The following is a 21,498-nucleotide window of genomic DNA, read 5'->3' as shown; positions in this document are numbered from 1 at the left end:
CCCAGGCACGCGGAAGCCTGGCTCTGCACATGCCACTGCAAATAGAAAATAAAATGTTGCAGCCATTAGTGAGTTGTCATTAATTGTTCTCCTGGTGAATGAATGAATGAGTATCTTTGAGGGGAGAATTCCCATCTTCTCCCAGTAATAATTATTTCTTCCTGCCTGACAAGATATCTCAAACCGGGAAATTTGCACAGAAGGAAACAAATCCCTGTTTTATTTTGTGTCTCGCTTAGGCTTGTATGGCACTTGAAGTATGTGCCATGCAAGTGGGTTAAGTGAGAACTGCCACCAGTTTTATTCCCTGGTAATTATTTCTCACACACAGCCCCTTCTAGCACATAAGCAATGGGATAAAACCTTTTCTCCATAGCAAAAAAAAAAAAAAAAAACCAAAACACCAAAACCCCAAGATTCACAACGCTGGCAGCCCTCAGACCCCTGCAAACACTCCCTGCCCAATCTAAAGCGATCTTAAACTGAACAAGAGATCATACAGCAACATAAGGAAAAAATCCTATACACAGCAGTTTAACCTTAGCAATTTCAGTAATGAACCACAATTTCCTCCCCCACTCATTTTTATATGGGAGGTATTTGTAACCCTCAACTTAGAGGCAAGATAAAGACCTTCTTTGGGTTGGGAGAACCCTTCTCCCAAAACTTTGGGATAAATAATAAAAATTATTTAATTGTAGTTTATTAAATGGGAAAGTTTAGACTTCCAATAATTTGCTTGGAAGATGCTAATTAACAGAATGGTACCAGTGGCCCCAGCTGACCTTGCATGCTGGTTATCCGTGGGCTCCCTCTATCAACAAAGCAAGATGATCTGGCTTTTCCCTCCAACAAACAGAAAACACCAGTTGCTACTAAATGCCAATAATGCAGAAGCTCCGTGAAACTTTGGGGAAAGACCCTCTCCTCCCCTAAATAGCTCACCCTAAAAAAATTCCAATAGCAGGTCGAACTTTATGGCTCAGGAGCACAAAATTCACGTCTGACCATCTGCTTTAAGAAACCCTGGACTGGGGCAACCAGAAAGATGTTATTTTTCTTCTTGCCGGGCTGCTGTAAGCTGGTATTGCAGTGAGCTGCCAGCCAGGCTGCACGCAGCGAAGGGCGTCTAGCATATGTCTGAAGGACGTATGTTTACAGCTATATTGAATATTGATCTATGCATACTCCACTGGCAATAAACTCCATAATACATAGTTGAAAATTCCAACACATACATCCTTTCCGTGAAGTCTCAAGGACAGAGGGAGGCCTGATTGCCTCTGTATACATGAAATTTCTTCATGTGCATCTTGAAGGAGTTAAACAGGAGGCGATATATGAGCTGCCCAGAGGAGGGGAAAGCAAGGAGCAATTCTGCAGGTTGTTAAAAGCTATAATAGGAACTATTGTGTATTGTGCTATGCATCCCCAAAATCTGAAGTGGATGTGCAAGTACAAATATTTTTGAATTAATCACTTAGTCTGAAAATGATTTAACAACTACTTCAAGAAAAATATTTATTTTTTTAAAAAAAATCATATAAGAAACTACCAAAAAGAAAGAAATATCAAGTGTTTTGTCTTGCAAGGTTATGAAGGGACCACCAGAGCCATGTAGCGATGTACAGGAAGCCTAAAGAAAATCAGAGAGCTTTTTATACGAGCTACACCACTATAGGTCAGAAGCTACTGTCATTTCTTCACCCTAGGAATCAGTACTAATAAATGACAATAACAGGACTGACCAGCTTCCGTCTCTTATCAAAAGGTAATGGATGTGGTGCCTCAGGTGGTCACTTTGATGCTATTTTTCATCAAAAAAATAGTAAATTATGTAAAGTCCTGTAAACGTGCTGCTTAATGCAGGGGGTTTTATACCTGAAAAGGTTGAAGAACCTGAAGTCTTGAGAGCCCTTGCAAGTGAATTAAGACATTTGTTTCTATACTGACAAACTCCAAACATGTTTTACATACTTTTCCAGCAAAAGGAAGAGAAAAAAAATAATCCTTATTTTCTTTCTTGTCCCCACTGCAGCACCCCTTATACCTTAATACCAATTACACATCCACAAAAGCGCAAAGCAGGAGCCCAGGAATGAGACTAGCTAGAAAAAACCTTGAGATTTCTTGCATTGCTTCCCCTACCCCCAACCACCCCACGAGTCCCACAGGAAACACAGAATGCACCGAAAGTACACAGAAAAGGGACTCCTGCTGACTGGCATTTCAGATTCACACACTGCCAACATACCCCCGTCACTACTGAATTAAGTTAATTGAAATAAGTTTCCCCAAACCATTGCATCCAGCCTCTTTCTTTTAATATAGTAGACTATATGCCCCTTCCTCAGAAAAAAATTCACGTGCCCCCTCAAGGATAACTTATAGCTATGATGAGGCTGTTCTCTAATTTACGATCTGCCCAAATAATTCTGGTTTTACACATGAATTCCAGTAGCTTTACAATTATTAGCAGAACCACTCAAATCAGAGGTGCCTCTCCAAATCCCCTTCTGCTTCTGACCCTGCATCTCCCTGAGGGTCAGCCTCCAGTCCCTTCCCCATAACCCCATCACACCACCCCTCCACCCACGCCAGCACTCACCGTCGGCAGTCCCTGCCCTGGCTTCCGCTGGTCTGCAGCAAAGGAGGCAGCACCAGCAGAAGAACTTGGACCTTTGCCTCATCTTCTAGCCTTTGCAAAGGCACTGGACAAGCTTTTCTTGGCTTGACAAGCCCCAGTAGGTCTGCCTTTCCTCAGTCTTGGTGTACAAGGCTGGCGAGAGGCTGAGGAGCAAGTGAGCCCCTCTCGCAGCCGCGCACAGGTGGGAATTTACACAATGTCCACTTTCCCGCACCAGCAGAGACTGGCTGGCCACTACAAAGCAAACACCCTTCTGGTCAGAAGCACTTGTTTGTGGGAACAAGTCTGAAAAAAAAAAAATGGAGGTCCCTGCAAAAAGCTCACGGAGGCAGCAGATGTGCCTGGAGAAGACAGCACTGATCCCTCAGTTACCTACATCTCTCACAATTTTCTCCTGACTTCAGAGATGACATGGCTTTTCTTTGCTCTCCTCTCTGACAGTGCCCTGTCCCTGTCCTCTTCCTAACTGAATCCCATCCCCTGCCCGGCTCTGACTCCCCCACGCTGCCCCTTCCCTCTCCCCCGGCTCCAACAGGCGCCTAGGCTGCAGAATCAGGAGCTGAAGGGCTTCCCCAAGCCAGCCAGATCGACCCCATCAGCACAGGATGCACAGGATGCACAGCCTCCAAGCCATAGATCCAACATTTTAGGTGGAACACTGTCTTCAGAACAAGAAAGGAAGAGGCAGAAGCCAATGTGAATTCAGATACATCCAACCCAGAGCACAAGTGAAACCTACAGACTAATTAAACATTTCCTCCCCCACCTCCACTAAACACTGTAGCTAAAATACTACTGGGAGATAGCTTCATCTTTTTTAATCACCTCGCAGAGCATTTCCCCTTGGCAGAAGAGGAACACAGGCCCCGCAGCCCCGCTGCCGTGGGGAGCCCAACCTGGATGCTCCGGGCTGGCTCTGCGGCGGCAGGATGGGTGCAGCTGAGGCGCAGCGTGCAGGTGCTGCTGGAGCCCACTGCCACTTCAGCCTGGGGGGTCTGACCAAGCAGCACCTCATACACAGGCTAACACTCCAAATCCACATTAGTTATAGCCAAATATAGACAGAGACAATTAATACTGTGGCAAGCTTCTTAGAACAGCATTGCAGATTTCTTTTTTCCTTCCTAAATTAGACTCCTTAGTGCCAGTCTTGCAAACCAACACATACTTTTTCTGGGCATGACAGCTGCACCCTGAGAGTTTATTTACTCTGTTTAAACCAGGAGCACAGTTCTCCATAACTGAAAACAAGAAAATCATTACTCTACAAAAATAAAGTTACAGAATTATTGCAATTAGCTATATAAAATAGAGGGGGGCAGCACACTGAAATCAGAACATAACATAACAATAATATTTCAATAACCTTATAAAATGCACATGGGAAAAATATGCATAACAAGTCCAATAACCAGATTTTAATCCCACCACATATCTGGAAAATAGAAACAAAATTGTTTCCATAAGATTTAACTTTTCTTTGAAATTATCGCCCTAAAATATTCCATCACTACCACTCTGCTTTCCAACACATGATGAACAGACATATTGAAAACATGTATTATGTACATGAATTTAAACATATGAAGAAGAAAAAAGGAGCAGGAAGGAAACAAATTAAACAGAAGAGACTCAAACACTTTGATGTTTCGCATTCAGCTGCAGTGAGCGATGGGTGGTAGAGCAGGCAACCAGACACCCAGTTCTGTTACATTAATATTAAACTTGTTTTACTAGAAAAAACATACAACATGAAAACCTTTTAATTAGCTTTTATGGCACTCCAAAAGGTTTAAACTCCAACAACTCCTTGGTCCATCATTTGCCATCCACATCCTACAAGTCACAGAAATAGTTCAGCAAAGCAGCCAAGCGGAGCTGGGGACACCTCCAGGAACCACACTGGCTGCTGTGTTCTTATGTTCCTGGGCAGCTCTTAGACAAATTTAATATTCTCTGTCTTTCCCAGTTGTTATACTTGCACATTTCTTCACTGCTTTTAACACAATTCACAGACTTCTTGGTATTTGGGCTTTTGGTCAGTCAGAGGACAAGAGATGCATGAGCTTGATGCAGCCTCAGCAAAGTTTGAAGGTTTTTTGAAGCAGAATATCAGAAATGTGACTTTACAGGGAACAGAATCAGTTCCGGGGAGGATATAAGCAACTCGCCACTGAGTCACACCCTCCTGCCTTTTCTGAGAAACCATGAAAAAAAGAGAAAACAAACACTAGGAAAAGCATGCAGAAAACCAGAATGCCTAATTCTTCCCTGAAACCACCATGTTTAGGTTCAGGTCAGCCTCCAATGGCAGTACACTATGATGAAACAAGTTGACCTTCTCTGGCATAGACATGATTTCTCAAGCAAATTAACCTTTCTCTCACCTACAGACAGAACAACAAAAACAAAACAAACAACCCATAAATCAACAAGTAAACCTGTTATTTTAGAAAAGACAGAGTAGTGAAGTAAATTCTTCCAATATGCCCTTACATCATTCATACAGACAGAAAAACAATTACAAAGCAAATCAGATCCTTTCTTTAATTGATTGCACTCAGAAGTTCTTTCCTCAAGAAGAAAAGTTGCCAAAAAAAAAAAAATAATCAACCAGTATTTCAATTCTGAGCATCACTGAAAACATAACTGTCGCTGGATTGCTGTTTTTCTTTCCAGCAGTCTCTACACTACATAAAAGATAAGTCTTTGTTAATCCCTTCCAGAAGTGAAGCTTCTAGATACTGCCTTGGATTATTACACACAAATAAAGAGAACATTAAAAAATGCAACCTGTAGATTTAGGGGGGGGGGGGGGGGGTATTTGGGTTTGATGCATTTTTGTTGAGGTTTTTTAAAGTGTTCTTCAGCAGAAAAAGGAAGACACTTGCCGTGTGCAGCATGCCCTCCATGCCAAGAAACAAGTCTCAAGCAGCATCGGAGCTCAAAAGTGCAGCTAGGAAATCTGTTGTGGGCTTTGGAAAGAAGAGTAAAAGGAAAGCAGCAGATTAAAAAAAATCAAAACTCTCCCTGACTGACCTTGGCCAAGCCCCAGTAAGTGACACTGAGCTCCTGCAGGAGCTGGGAAGAAGATCCTACTCCACAGTGATGACAGCTCTGAAACGCAGGTAGACATAGGCTTACTGAAGCAAGCCCAATTAAAGCCACGGGAAGCCTAGGTGTCCCACATCGAGCTCAAAAAGCAGACGCATGCTGATGAGTGCTGCCCTTGTCCAGTTTTGAACAATGCGTTAATTCAAAGCTTGTGCCCTTAAACTTTAGTTTGGTGAGTTCAGGTCCAGTTTAGTGAAGACTGTGCTGAAAGCAACTGTCCCAGCATCTCAGTCCGAACACCATGGAAAACCTCCTCACACCCTCCCTGAGAAGCAAGGCTTTGACATGCATTTGAACCTACACAGCACTCCCCTCGGCTGCTTCCTGAAGCTTTTCCTGGAGGAGACCCTCACCCCTTCACGCACGCTCAGCCTGTCGCACCACCTGCGCTGGAGCAGCGCTGAGATAACTTGCCCTGGTTCCAGCGCTTGTAACACTGCGGTGCCACCACTGCTGCCTCGCAGGGCTGCTACAGCTCAGCAATGTAAGGATGCTGGAAAGGCAGAAAGCAGGTGCAAGACAGATTTCTTCATCATTTGAGATTATCTGAGTGTAAAAGGAAGATCTAGCAAATTTGCATCCCTAATTAAGTGCTTCTTTGTGAAAAGGCTGACTCCCCCATCCCTCGTGAGCCTCAGAGGCTGGGGAGTGACAGCTCTAGTCCCCAGAAATGCAACTGCTGAGAAAAACTCGCTCTCTCCCCTTGGCCCTTCACTGCAATTCAAAATAGAATTTATCATGACCTGCCCAGTCCCTTACCACCATTTGCTCAACAGCTATTCATTCACTATTTCATCTCTTTTCCAGGTACGGTTTCTGTCCCCTTGCCTTGCACACACCTCCAGTTCTCTCATGCTCTGCCTTGGATTGCTTGTTGTTCGCTTCTAATTAAGAAGATGCAGTGATCCGAATTGAAATCCTATTGAATTACCTGACACAAAGTGGTCTAATGGAAAGCACAGCCAAACCCAGAAATATTTTTACTGGGTCAAGTAACTGATTTCAGATCACAGCATACTTTGACCAAGTTGGATGTTGAACTAGTGACTAAATAAATACCCAGGCAAAAGTCACCAGAAAGTGCTAATCCTTCTACTGGAGAAAGTTTATCATGTTGAGGTTAAGTTACAGCCAAGGCAGAAATACCATATACATTTTATTAAATTATACCCCACTAAATGATTACACATTAAGTGAAAGAAGTATTTTTGCACTAAAGGCTTTAGTACTCAATATAACCAATTATTTCATATAATATAATCAATAAATTAAAGCTGGCCATGTAAATAAACAAGACGTGGGGTGATCTGACTTTGCAATTTACTGAAAAAAGTGACAGTAATCAATTCAAATACACTATGGAAATATTTATTGTGAGAACCAACATTTATAATTAGAGCTTTCTCCCCCTCCAAACAAATACTTATTTTTGAAGAATACTTATTCAGTTTGAATTGAAAACATCCGTTCTCATTGCAAATTTTCACTTGAGATTAAATGCCAAGAAAAAGATGTTTAAGTTGATTTAATTTAACACAAGAAATCTTCATTCTTCTTTTTATCTGCTTCCTTTCTGAGGAAAAAAATCAGTAGGTGGAAGATAGAAAAGACAAAGCAGTGAAGGTAAAGACATGTTTTCATGTTGCATTTTATAAAAAATTAAATATACTCAGATACATCATTTACTGTGCTTGAAAGTGTTTCTTGAAAACACTTGGTATTTCATTTTCCAAAATATATGTACTCAGAAATTCTGATAAACAAGTTGATGTGATAATTTGATAGAGAGGAAAAGGAACATTACATGAAAAAAACAAAACCTAATAAGCCATGACACTGATGAGGTCAAAGTCAATATTTTATTAGATGTGTGTTAATTACATATGATAACACAAGGACTAGGTAAAGATATGAAGAACAAGGCAAATACATTCAGAAAGTTTCAACACTGATACTGTTCTATAGTTCTATATGCCTTGGGAATGGATTTTGTGTGGTTGCAAATAGCACATTTGATGGCAGGAGCCACTGGGAGTTTTCAGGGAACCGTTCTACAGGTCTAGAAAGTCCAGGGCTCATCTGGAGTCTGTTTCAAGACCTTTGTGTGGATGAACACAGACTTTATGCTCATTGATCTGAGTGTTCTTTTTTTAAAGGAAATTTATGGAAGTATCAGAACCGCAGTATCTGTGTTGAGAGATGTCCCAGTGCCTTTGGCCAGCGCTGCCTCCCCCGAGCCCCCACGGGTGCCTCCGGCGTTGCTGCTCGCCTGCTCCAGGGTGACCACCGCAGAGGTGGCTGACCAGCAGTGACCAGCCTGCCACAAGCCACTGTCCTCCTGCCAGCCCGCAGGTGTCTGCTGGGAAAGCCGGTCCTGAGGAACATGACATTTCTGTGAGGGCTGCTGGGCCAGAGCTGTCTTCACAACCCACCTGAGGTCACATCATCCACTGCTTCATTAAAGGGCAAAAGCGAAGTGCTTGGCCACCCACTGGAAGGCTTTGGGTTTAAGGGATTCATGCAGCAGCCAGTCTCCCTTCGTCAGCTGCTGTTCCTCCCAGGTGCAGCTACGTGTTACAGGCATAAACCCCCCTCCATTCCTTGCGCTACCACTCACTTCTAGGTTGGTTACTGCTACTGCTGGTGCAACTTTCTCTGGGTGGTCCTTCTCATGGATCCTGACAACACATTTTCCATCATTCTGTGCCTGCTGCAGCCCTGAACAACCTCACCATGATGTGATGCTGGCACATTTCACCAGAGACTTATGGACGTTGCCACGGCCAGGCTGGCTCTCCTCACTGCCCAGAGGTACTTAGACTACAACGACGTGCTGAAATCACTCTGCAGGAGACTGCCTTATCAGTAAATCTGAAGTTGTACGCAAAAGGCTGTTTCCTCTGTAGTATATGTATCTATTCCTTTCTCTGCATTGAGGAAGAGCTGGACACTACACGTTCTGTAGAGCATCACCCACTGAATGCCCTCACCAGCAGCTGAGCATCCCTACTCCTTAGCACAAGTCTCACTGGACCCATCAGGCTGCCGCTGCATTTGCTGAGCCACACGTTGTCTGACAGACAAGGAGTCCACGTTTGTAGGATGGAAGAGACTCTTTATTGCTAATTTATCTGTTAAACTGCTTCCTGTGCAACTCTCACGCTGCTGCAAAGTCAATCCCTGGCCCAGTTGGTTCCCCAAGCTATGAGTTACATGAGCTGATGCATTTTTTTTTTATTCCACTCTAGCATGATCCAACTAAATGCTCCACTCCTTTCCAAGGAACACTGCCCGTTGTCATGTCTGGTCCATGGCATAAGCTCCAAAAGCTTTTCACAGGAAGCACAGTGCCCCAGGGTCAGTGGTGGGAATCTCCCCAGTGTTGCTGTTGCATAACTCCTCCACGTCTAGCAACAAGACATCAGTGCCACCCTCACCCCCATCATTTTTCCATTTAATTCATCCCTTTAGATTTGAACACCAGCTCAGAGAAAGAGTACGGCTGTAGCCCTATGGGCAAGAGTAATACTCCTAATGGAAGAAAATAGTTATAGTTGTGACCAATTGCTTCATTGCTAAAAATTAGGGAGATGCCTAAACAACCAGCTGAGACTACATCAAAGTGAAAGGCTAAAATTTAGAGGGGGGAAGATTATGTGAGCAACACTTATGGAAGTTGTGAAAAAAAGTATTTCTTTACTGTGCACAGTCCTACAGTATTATTTCCATCATCTAAAGTACGGATGGAATAACAATGGCTTTTTGTAAGGAGTAATTCTTGAGCAAGGCTTCTGTAACAGCAATTGTGACTGGTGATGCAGGCATGGAGGAAAATCAGGGCTGCAGTCTTTAAGGATTTCACTAGGATTAATGTTCAACTAAAAGTTATAAAAAGTAGATTAGACTTTAGCAGAGCAAAGTTGGGAGAGTAAGTGCAGGGTGAAATTCAACATGATAAAGCTGGGCAGAGAAAGGACACAACGGAAATAGAAAGTGTTCAAAGATAAATTAATGTATGCCCAAGGGTTACATGTACCACCTCGCAGTAATTGCACAAGGAATGTTCAACTTGTTTTTTCCATTTTATTTTTAAAGCCAGTGTGAAGGAACACAGAAATGTAAAAGTAATCAACAGTGGGGAGGGGGAAAAAAGAAAAAGGCAGACACAAGTTACAAAACATCAAATACAGAGCAGGATTGGAACAATTGCATAATGAAGTTGAGAACATAGAAAGCGATAAGAAAAGCAAAGGCAGTGAATGAAAGGAAACTTTACAGGAAGGTAAAATAAAATTAGAACAGTTTTCAGGTACAGTGCAGAAACAAGAGGCTGGGAAAGCAGTCCAGGTACCTGCCAGAGCTGGGGCAAGAGACTATGCAAAGAGGTGACAGTGTTGAAAGACTGAAGTGTTGCTTTGTGATTTGCAAAGTCACTAAGGTTTAAAATTTTTCCCAGGAGACAGCACGGAAGAAGCAAGTCCTAAAGTGTTTTCTGTACTGCTGCTAATTAACGTCCTAAGGAACATTCCAGGCAGCATGATGATGGCTGCTGGGCAAACATCTGCAACAAGCTGACCTGGTGCTGAGGACAAGGTGACCGGCAAACATGACCCTTAGCCAAGAGGTCTCCTAACCTCTGTGAGCTCAGGCAGCCACAACCATGCAGCAGGCACACACAGGCCTGCCAGAGTCAAGGCTTCCTATGGCAAGTCCTTTCCTCAAAAAGTCCCAACATGAAACAGGTTCCAAAGCGACAGCCTTCAGAAAAGGCAAAAGAGATATTGATAACTTTCACAGAAGGAAGATGCAATTAGATGCCTTGCCAATTCACACCCCAGCTGGAAGGAACAGAGTTTGCATTTCACTCTGAAGTCACCAGGTTCCTCCCCGATGGAAGGCTTCCAAACTCATGGACTAATGCACATGCCCTTACAGTCAGGCAGACAGCTGCTGTGTCCCAGGGGACACCACACATGTAATAAGGTGCCCTACAGGAGCTGGCCGTATTGTCCCCCTTGGGCCTTCCCAAGACAGAGCTCTTCACTCCCAGACCCAGGTGAAGCTTACCAAGAAGCAGGCAAGCTTGCACACATGCTACCCCCCACCTGGCAAGGGATGTCTCTGCTACTGCCCCACATCAAAGGTAACTCCCACCACCTGGGGGCTGCCGTCAGCTTCACTCCTGCCACACTGGGGCTTTCTTATTGTGTTTTCTTTTGATAGCAACTCACAACCTCTCACTGAACAGTATTTTCAGCACTACAGAGCTTGAAGGACACATTCTCCCTAAGTTCAAGATGCTGTTTCAACCTTGCCTTTCATTCATGTAATCATTTCTATTCAAATAACACTTTACTGAAATGCAAGAAGCAGTGGCTGAGTCACGGAGACTAAAACACTGACAATGGGTATTCAGAAGCCAACCGGTGACCAAGCTTTCAGCCAGCCCCCTTCCACAGAAAAGTCTAAAACATTGTGTATTAATGGGTTTATGCTCTTCTGTTAGTAAAGGCATCAACAGGAGATGGAAAGCCAAAATAGGACAGAAGAGGTAGATTTGTTCACTGTGCTTATTATTTTGACTTATAGGTGGTGGTCAGGCTCTTCTGCCTATAGATACAATATGTTTTTCCCTTTCCTGTAAAGGCACAAGGGGAAATGTAGTCATTTAGAACACGTGGGTTTACATTTTACATGTCAAACTAGCATGGTAGCCTCAAAGGTGGTTCAAACACTCCAATTCAAAACACAATTCAGGCAATTCTCTGAAGATCCCCCATCCCTCCCTCTCTGCAGGCTACCCCCTGTGGGGACAGATGCTGAGCAGGTTCCAGCAGTTACTCCTGCGTGCAGTGTCTGCCCCGTAGTTCTCCCACCAGAAGCAAGCAGGACACCAAGCTCATTAGCATTTGTGTTTATCAAGTTGCCTCAGTTGTACTTTGAGCCTCAAGGTCATTCAAAAAATTAGAGAAACCTTCTTTCTGTATCTTGGTTTGCAGTTGCAGATATTTTGTGCCGTATGACTATTTCTCTGAAGTTGTAAAAAAAAAAAAAAAACAACAAAAACCCACAACCACACACCAGCAGGTTTTTTTACCTCATCTGTTTTTCTAAAAAAAAAAGTGAAGCTACCTGGTCTGAGAGCTCTGCACCTTCCCTTCTGCTGCCACTAGAGGGAGGAACCTATTCCCGGGATCTCCTGGCTTCCAGGCTATTTCTGGGATGGAATCAGAAATATTTCTGTTATATGGAAAAAACGTTTGTCCCTGTGCGATAAGCATGAAAAGCGCAAATGGAGCCTCTAAAAATGAAGTGGGATAAACATTTCCCCCCGACACCCCCCGCCCTCAAATAAACTCCAATTACAATCATCAAACCTTGTGAATTTAAACACTGCTGCAATTGTTCTTCTTTGCTGGTAATACAAATCCTTCTACTGTGTTTACTCCCATTGCACCCAGGGCAGAGGAGGCCAAACAGGAAGAAAGGAGAATACTGGGTTTCTATCAATATAGGAACAAAGGCTGTTTTCTAGTGGCTTAAACCAATTCTGATTGAAAAACCATAAACTTTCCTATTAGCTAAGAGGAACACTGGAAATTCATTCTGGACCGAAAAAATCCAAAATTTAAATGCTGCTTTAGGATTTGCAACCCCCTCTTTCCTTTTCTTATCCTCAATTCAACTGGAAAACTCATATTGATGAATGCATCTTATGTCACTATATTTTAAGCATGTGAACTAATAATGATTGCTTTTGATAAGTATTTATAGCAGTGACAAGGTCATTCCAGTGGCATTTGCAAAACAATTTTCAAACATGAGTGCAAAAAACTTTGCTAATGAAATCCACCCTCCCTGCCCAAGTATGAAGTGTCTCAGCCTCAGACATGCTGAGTAACCACCAAGACGTGCTTTCAAGGACGGGCTGCTGGTGGCCACCAGTGAGCACCCAGACCTGGCTTGGTGACACAGAACATGACAGTCTTTGAGGGGGAAAAAAAAGCCATTTTCCTGTACAACGGAGCAGTTTGCAGGCTCAAGGCTCAGCCACATTCTTTTGGGGATACTCATTGTCCTTTTTCTCTCCAAGAAGGAGCAGAAACACTGACCCTTAAGGTCATGAAGAATGGAACTTTGTAAATCGTAAACTTAATTGAACAGCAACAGTTCCTAGAGAAAAAACTTGCCCCCAGACCATTCCTTCCTACCCTTTAAAGGCAGTTGCAAAGGGGCTCTGTTAACTAATCGCAGAATGATCTCATATGGAAGGGGGTCCTGAAGGTGCTTTGGTTGAATCCCTTCCTGGAAGCAGGGCCAACTTCAAAGGCAGAGCCCTCTTCCTTTCAAGCTTTGAGTACTGACTTCCTCACTGCAAGGACACACTAGCGACTCATGTTCAGTTTTTCCACCAGGACACCCAGGTCTTTGCCTGAAAAGATGCTTCTTGGCCAGTCTGCAGCCTGTAGGGTTGCACGGAGTTGCTCCAGACCAGGTACAGGACTTTGCACTGTCTGTGGTGGCCTTCATGAGCATTGTCAGCTCATTTCTCCAGCCTGTCAAGACTGCTCCGGAGTGCAGTCCTGTCCTTTGACTTATTGACTACTTTCCCCCAGTTTGGCATCATCCCCACAGCATCTCATGTCTGCAGAGCCATAGATTCTTTAGGTACAGTGCCAGGGCCAGAAGATTGGCTAAACCCACAAAAATAGGAAATTTTTTTCCTGGTTCATCGGTCCCAACCTTCTACTGCAGTGGCCAAGGTTAGCAGCTAATCCCTCCTATGCCCACTGTGTTTCACCCTAAACAAATCTAAGCATCTTGCCCACAGTTTTCACTGGAAGGCTACCCGTCACCATTTGCTCTTTTGTCAGACTGTCTTACAGCTCAGACACCGTTCTCCACCAACGCACTCAGCCTGAGCTCTGCCCCTCCTCATTGTGCACTAAACTAGGAAAACCTTGTTATTCTATTTCTCATACAAATAATTTTAAAAAAAGCTTGAGAAGCAAGTCAACTGAAGGCTTCCACCTGCAGAGGCTGACTCTGCGGCACAGAGAAGCACATCCTCCCCCACCGGCCGCACGCCTGGGGAGCCCAAGTATCAAGTAAAACAAGCTTTTCTTTTCCTGGTGCTTTACTTGATGCTTTTTCAGACCAGCTGCAAAACCTCCCTGACTGAATGTGAGGTCACTTCAGCTCTGTTTCTGTAAGAGAGGCTGGAAGCTAAAATTGTTGTTCAAAGTTCTAACTCATGACCCATCATGTCTACAGTATTTTGTTGTCATTGCTGCGAGGGTGACAGGGTTTGGGATTTAAAAACTGCAGCTATATTTGTTTGATCCAAGTGATACTCTTCTGTGATGATTTCATATCGGAAAGCTTAAGACAACATTCCAGATTTCTTTTCCCTTTTGTGTGCATATGTCTGTATACACGCACACATAAACAAAAAATAGAAAACATTCCACAGTAAACTTTCCTTTCGGAAAGGATTTCCACCAGCCTTACAGTGTAACAGCATATGCAGCATGTATGCCACTCAAACATTTAACTACAAAGTTTGTGTCAAAATCTGTTCTGAAAAAAATGCTACTATGTGGACTCCATATAACCCTGAATTACAGGTTAGGCTACATTTTAAGTATGAAATATTAAGTGAGATCATAATAGTTAAGTCACTCCATTGTCACTGCGACACTAACTCAGGTTGGCAGAGCTCATGCTCAATGATGTCACTGTTTATACCTTGCTGCAGTTGCGAGCAGAGCCCAGTTTGCATAAATTAGCTTTGATCAATGAACAGCGTTAACAGTTTTTATTTTTCCGCTGGAGCACACTTTGAGTTATCAGATGCTTTTCAGTGTTTTAAAAACGCATATGAGCGAGTTAAGTGGCAGGTTAAAATATACTGCAGAAGCATGGACAGTGCGTGGGAAGCAGAAGGGTCTGGCCATGACAAACACCCCTGGCAATCAGCAACACTTTGATAGTGTCCGAAAAGTGCCATCCAATTTGCAGGTTGGAAGATTATCGAAGCCAGCCCTGAAACAGCAAGGACAGCTGTAGGATAGATTTCACCATCCTTCTACACGTTAAACACCATTCCACTTTGCATCAACTCCCACTGAAATAAATAACTCAAGAACCACGCAACGTAAATAACAGCAGAATGATTAGAAAAAAAAGTCATCTCCCCATCTTCTAAAAATCACTTCCTTTTAGCCAAGTTGTTCCTTTATGCCTCTCCTTGAGCAAGCAGTGGTGAACAGAATGCTGATCTCAACTCACTAGCAGAAGCTGCTTCAGAGGCATCATTAAGCAGCACGTTTCTCCCACAGCCTCCTGTTTCTCATCCGGAGGAGAGGAGAGGGTGTTTTCCATCTCTATTTTCTCAAGGTTGGAGCAGTGACAGCCTACTCCCTGCTCCTCTTCATCCATTCAGCTCTCCAAGCTTTCCTAGCCCAAGACGTGCCTCTGCTCAGTGCCTCAGCCCGGGAGGGTGGCCGAGCCTCTGAGCTCCCACAGGAAAGCTGGCACATCCCCAGCACTCGCTCGGATCTCGCAGGGAAGTGCCAGTAGGACCTACAGACACACACAGAAGGGAGCTGCACCTAACCAGTCTTCAACAGCCCTTCGCTGGGTCATCTCTTAACTGTGTGCCATCAGTTCTTACATTCACAAACGCAGCGGTTACAGCCTGACTAGGGTTAAGCTGAGGAGAACCTATCCTCACTCTGCCCCGTTCCCAAAACAAAGCCTCAGGGATCAAGCAAAGCTCTCCTCACATCAGCAAGTTTGGAGTCAGGCATGGGCACACCAGGTTCACGCAAATAAGCCCTACTCCACTGCTGTGAGAGCTTTCCATGGTTTGCCCCCAAAGCAGAAGAGACCTTTATGTCATTTATCATTTGTGGAGTGTTTTTTTTTTTAATATGTAAACTGATTTCAAAGGCATTTGGAGGGGGACGTCACCATCCACTCCTCCTGTGGGCTGAAGCCACCGAGATCTGCAAGGCTGCTGGGACTTCACCCAGAGGCTACGAGATGGGAGGTTTGCTCTCCCATACAACACTGAGCTACTCTGGAGGAAGAGCTCAGGCAACAAAACCACCTTATTGTCCCATGTCACGATGTCTTCCAAATACCCCAAAGCATACTGAAATAGAGTAAAAAATGCCTGCGCTGGTGGTGCTTGAGCTGTATAGGCTGCTAGGGAAGGAGTGACAGGAGTCAAACGCTGTGCTAAGCATATACTTATAGCCAAATAAATGGACAAAAGGTCAAATCAAAGACTATCCACGTTCGAAGTTTATTTCAGGACCCCTTCTTCTATCACTACTAGGGGAGCCACGGCCCTTTCAGAAACAAGCTGTTCCTGCTATTGCTGGCTTTGGACAAAAAGCATACTGCTGCTAACCTCTTACATAAAGTGAGCAGACAAACAGCTGAATTGCTGACCCTTAATGGCCTTTTCCCTAGGATTTGTGGGTTTGCACAAAGAAGCCAACATTTTACATGCAGCCCTTGATGGAGTTTGGAATTGTGCAGAAACACTGTTTGGAGTGCACACTCGTAACCCAATTGTTTGTGTACAATGTTCCTCCACTCCCATGCCAAACACTGTAGGTCTCCGGGTTATTTTTTTTTTATTATTTTTTTTTTTAAGCTGCTTGGCCATACACAACTTTGAAACCCTGTATATACCTCCACTGCCACTAACATTGCGATACAAGTACAAGCCTGCCGTCAGATGTTCCTCTTTCTTGCAGTCATTCCTCTTTTCTCAGCTGAGCGCTCAGAGCTTGGTAGATACGAGCTCCAAAATTATTAAACACTCCTTGGCTGCAAACACACAAGTTTTCTGTGACTGAGCACAAGGAGCAGGCAGCAACATGCATCAGGTTTATTTTACGAGTGGGAGATATTCAGCAAAAGCAGTTGACTCAGGCTGAGTTTTGAATAAGCAATTCTCTTCATCCTTACTTGCACATTGATTGATCTAACAGATTTTTATAGACTTCTGTTGGTTGGCAACAAACCTAAAAGTTCCGTAAGGAAGTACCATTTCCCTCCGAATGAGAGCCACAGGCAAACCTCAGGCACAAGGTGCCAGCCTGCAGCAAAGCAGCCCCTTCCCATTAAACCACAGGCTACGCTGACTTACCCTGCCCAGCAAACCCCAGCGCCCCCAGCAGCCTGCCCCCTTTAGATCCATTAAAACTGCTCAGACATGATGGTACAAGCATGCACTGCAGCAGCATCTCGAGGACCACGCGCTACCTGTCACCAAGGCACTGGGTGCTGTTCAAGCATCCCCAAGTAATGAAGCCTCACACCTCAGAGAGAAAGCACAAGCGATCCAACAGCCCAACTGGTATCTTGACACAAGCGAAGGATGAAAGCACGAAACACTACAATACTCGAATTCAACAATAACAAAACAGCATTCAGGCGTAACAGCCAGCACAAAAATCACCATTGTACATTGGGTTTCCAAGCATTTGAGCTCTGAGCTACTAAAAATGACAGCGTATACTATTCTGTCCTCTTCAGCTATAGTAAATCCTACCTTGGCATTTTTGTTTTAATTCAAATGCATACTAGTTGTTGTGAACATACAAAGTATTACCTGGAATAACACTTCAAATGCAAATTAAGGGCTCTGTAAAATTATTGTAACGCAGGAGTACATGGTTTATTAACAGTAGATTTGCAAGGTTAATTTTCAATTATGTATTTCTTATTAGTTTCCTAGCTGTCTTGGTATTATTAAATTTAAAGAGGAAGATACTTTCAATGTGTCCAGCTTCTGTGGCATTATTACTGATAATTATTCCTATTTTCCAATTTGTGTTACTCTCATGTCTTGCAAAATTTGTAATTAATGAGCAAATAATTATAGCAGCACTTACTAGAGCTGCTTTAGTTAAAGCTGTGTCAGCTTTTGTATTAGGATCTCTATTTTTCAAGGGTTTATAACTCAAGCATAAAAATTCACTCTGGGCAGAGCCTTGTCATAAGAACTGTCTGCTGAGCATGATTTTTTGGTTTTAAATATTTCTAAGCATTATTATTTGGTTCCTTTTTCAAGTTATGGACAGTTCAAAAAGATCTTAAACTTCCAAGGACACTAAGTCCACAGCACTCCATTTTTTTCTATGCTTCATTGTCTCTGAAATAAAGACATTTTATTTGAAGGTGAAGGCATTCACCTTTAAAAATATGAAATAAGATGCCTCAGCATCTCCGAAGACCAGAACTGGTTTTTTAATGCCCGGTGGTCATTAGCTTTACAAAATAGACACAGAAGAGAGCTTGACATTCAGGGATGTTTGTGCTGATCCCCCCCAGTTAAGCATTCATGCACATACTCAATTAAGGCACATGAGTGGTCCTTAGGAGTCAACAGGTCTGTCCTCGCTCTCCGGGATGCTTGTGCATCCACCGCCCTGATTCAGCAAAACAGAGCGCTCCCTTCGGCGCAGGTTTTAGCCTGTCCCTCTTCACCACACACTGCTGTCCCCGCGCTTGGGAAACTGAGCATCACAGGGGTCGGTTCTTCAGGGCACTGGGGACCCCACCGCCCTTAAACCCACAGGGCTTCAAAGGCTCAGCACTTTCTTGACAAGGTGCTCAGCATCGTGCAGTGTCCTGTCTAGTGCAAGTATAAAACTTATCACAGAACTTGTTTCTCTTTTGTCTGGAGGAGGAAACCCAAAGGGGGAAAGCAGCAGATTCCAAAGCATGATGCCTGCTATGCACCCCAATCGCTCTGTCACAAAATAAAATGTGATAGTGACAGCACTAGAGCTAAGAGATTCTGCAGAATTAAGGCACATACAGGAAAGCTGCTTCTTCCCAACATCCTATGTGGGTGGTCATCCAGAAGACACTGAACGCACCCCTTCATTGCTGCCTGGACTTCCATATGCCTTCTCCTGCAAAGAGCAGTCACCTAGCTCCTACAAGCCACTCTTGGAAATATTTGACCTCAATACTGACTTTAAATAAAGCAAGATCACTATAATCCAGCAGATGGGGAACAGCAGCAAGTCAGCAGCACTGTGCATATCAGCTTTAGTTTATTTTATGCAAACTTTAAAGAGCAGGGTGGGTTAAGACACTCCCAGCAGCAAGCAAACAGCAAAAACTCACACCACAAAGCCAGGTATTACTGGGAAATGTAGTAAAAGACAAGGTGAAAACAGAGAATGATGAAACCTACCTGCATCAGTCACAGACAACAAGGTTCATCCTCTCAAATATCCAGGCAACTTATTCCTCAAGCCTCCTTGCTAGGAAAGGAGCATTTGGCCTCAGTGCTCCTTTTATTTACTTTCCTTTGACTACTATCAGCTGAGGTTCTTCACATCCTCGTTTGATATAATTATCTCCTCATGCTTGAGTTAATTTCTAATGAGGAAATCCATTTCTTAATCTATTTATCAGTCCAGAGCCATGGCGTTGGAGCCTTTTGCCACAATGACTCAAGGGGGTGCAAATATACTTTCTCACTGGTGCTACCTTCCTGACCAAGTCATATTTTATAAAGCCATACTATCGTTTGAAAACTCACCAACATCTGCAAGCTTTGCCCTGGCACAGGAATGCTGAAATCTTTATTTCTGCAAAGCACATGTGCAAAGCCTGGCCCAACCAGGGCTGATGCTGTTAATCTATAATAAACCCTTGCCATGTAAACCAGCTCTTCCTCCTCATTGCAGGTGCCTGTCTATCTTTCAGGTAAATATATTCTTTTGCTAACCCAGTGTCACGAGTTTCCCCAGATAAGATTAGTTTGCTAAATCTAGTCAGAGGCATCTATATGTGCTGATATTCCCTAGCTGCTGATGGCCTCGCATCTTGACTGTAACCATGGTGCTGCTGGATTTATCATGGCTGCATGGCACAATGTGTATCTCGTTATTCTTTCCTGGCAGCTTTGTATAGCTTTTATTTAGCTGTAAAAATAATTTACATTTCTTGAGCATCTGAATTAAAGATAAAATAGAACTATGACATCGAGAGCTGGAGATTTTATGCAAATTTATTTATAAATATAAATCACATTTAGAATGCAAAATTACACAAATGTCTTCTACAAATTGCCCATCTTTTAAAGAAATTAATTCTTTACTTTTTGAAGAATACTGCCTTAACATGTTATCCACATCGTTGCAACATGAATGGAAACTCTGTAGAAAATCCAGAGGGAAACTGGTGTACCCTGGGTCGCCGATGAGATCAGTTATGTGATAAAGAACTTCGTCCACTTCTGTGTCACTGACTCGAAATTGCTGCAGGTCAGCAGTCCCAGGCACTCCCCGTCAGCTGCTCCTGGCCGAGGGTGAAATTCTGGCTCCGCTGAAGTCACTGGCACCCCTGGCTGGCTTTACCAGGGCCACGGCATTCAGCAGCTCTAAATGACGTTCAGGGAACGCGGCAACACCACGAGGCCACCTCACAGTGCCCGTGTGCCCACATCACACATGCACCCCAAGCACCTGGTCCCACAGTTACGTTAGTCAAATATTCCAGAATAACATTTCTGAGAAAAAACAGCTACTTGCATCTAATTCCAATACACCCCAGTATCATAGAACGAGGCAATTTTTATTGATTTTAGGATTTCAGAATGGAATAGAATATATTTTTTAAAGTGGGATACAAGCGACTGCGGGTGGGGCGTGGGGGTGTCCTGACTATAATGTTTCTTTGAGCAAATAATTTGAGAGTAGTTATTGTGATTTCGAAATGATCATAGATTTTGAATACAAATATGGCTTCATAAAATTCCTTTTAAAACTTTTGACAGTTTCTCTCTGCTCCAAGCTCAGGCTTTTCCTTGTAGCTCCTTCTGGTGCCTGGTTATTTGGATGCTGTCTCCTCTTACACAAGATCTCTGCTTCATATTTGTGGGGAAAAAATCAGCGGCTGTTTTCTTGACCTTCCGATAAAATTATCCATATGAGGTCTCAGTTTTGATGAACAATTTTAGTGTAACATCCCTTCTGCTTGCTGGAAGCAGCATCCAAACTATCTCAGAAATCTCCATGCTTCCCATCCTTCCGCCACACCAACCTGTCCAGCATACGGTCCTATTCCCATCGCATTTTATCCAAAAGAAAGGGTGGAGAATTGTTTCCTAAGGGAAAAAAAAAAAAAAAAAGCATAAAAATATGAACTGCCAATGCCCTGCTCTTTCTTCAGCTCTGCTTCCACGCTGAGGCCAAAGACAACTCTTGAATCAAGTCACGCAGACAGGGACGTTTCCGTCGGTCAGAGCAGTGCCGCAGGGTGCATGCCACGCTGAGCCTGGGTGAGCCGCAGCACCCAACCTGCTGAGCTCTGCTCCTTGGGCTCCACGCAAAAGCAGCCAGCCGCATTGCGCTGTGTCTTGCAGATCATTTCAGACCGATTAAAACAGTTATTTAAGCCCTTCGTACCAACTGATACGGAATTTCCCTTTGCCTCTTGCCCACCGTGCAGCGCTGCTGGGCATCTGTGCTTGCAGCTGGGGTGACCGCAGGACAGCCCCCTCCCGAGTGGCATCACCATCGCCCTGCCTGCAGCTTGCCCGCCAGCCCAGGGGGAGCCCAGGCAGCGACAGCACCTGCCAAGCACCTCAGGAGTCCTCGGAGTTTCAAAGACGTTTTTTAATTATAGATTTGGGCATTCAGTAGCCGACAGGCTGATCCAGACACCCACATCTCTAAGGACTTGTTAAGACTGGA

Source organism: Falco rusticolus, chromosome 14 (genome assembly GCF_015220075.1).
Source record: "Falco rusticolus isolate bFalRus1 chromosome 14, bFalRus1.pri, whole genome shotgun sequence".
NCBI lineage: Eukaryota > Metazoa > Chordata > Aves > Falconiformes > Falconidae > Falco > Falco rusticolus.
The sequence above is the reverse complement of the archived record's forward strand: the minus strand, read 5'-3'. Positions refer to the sequence as shown.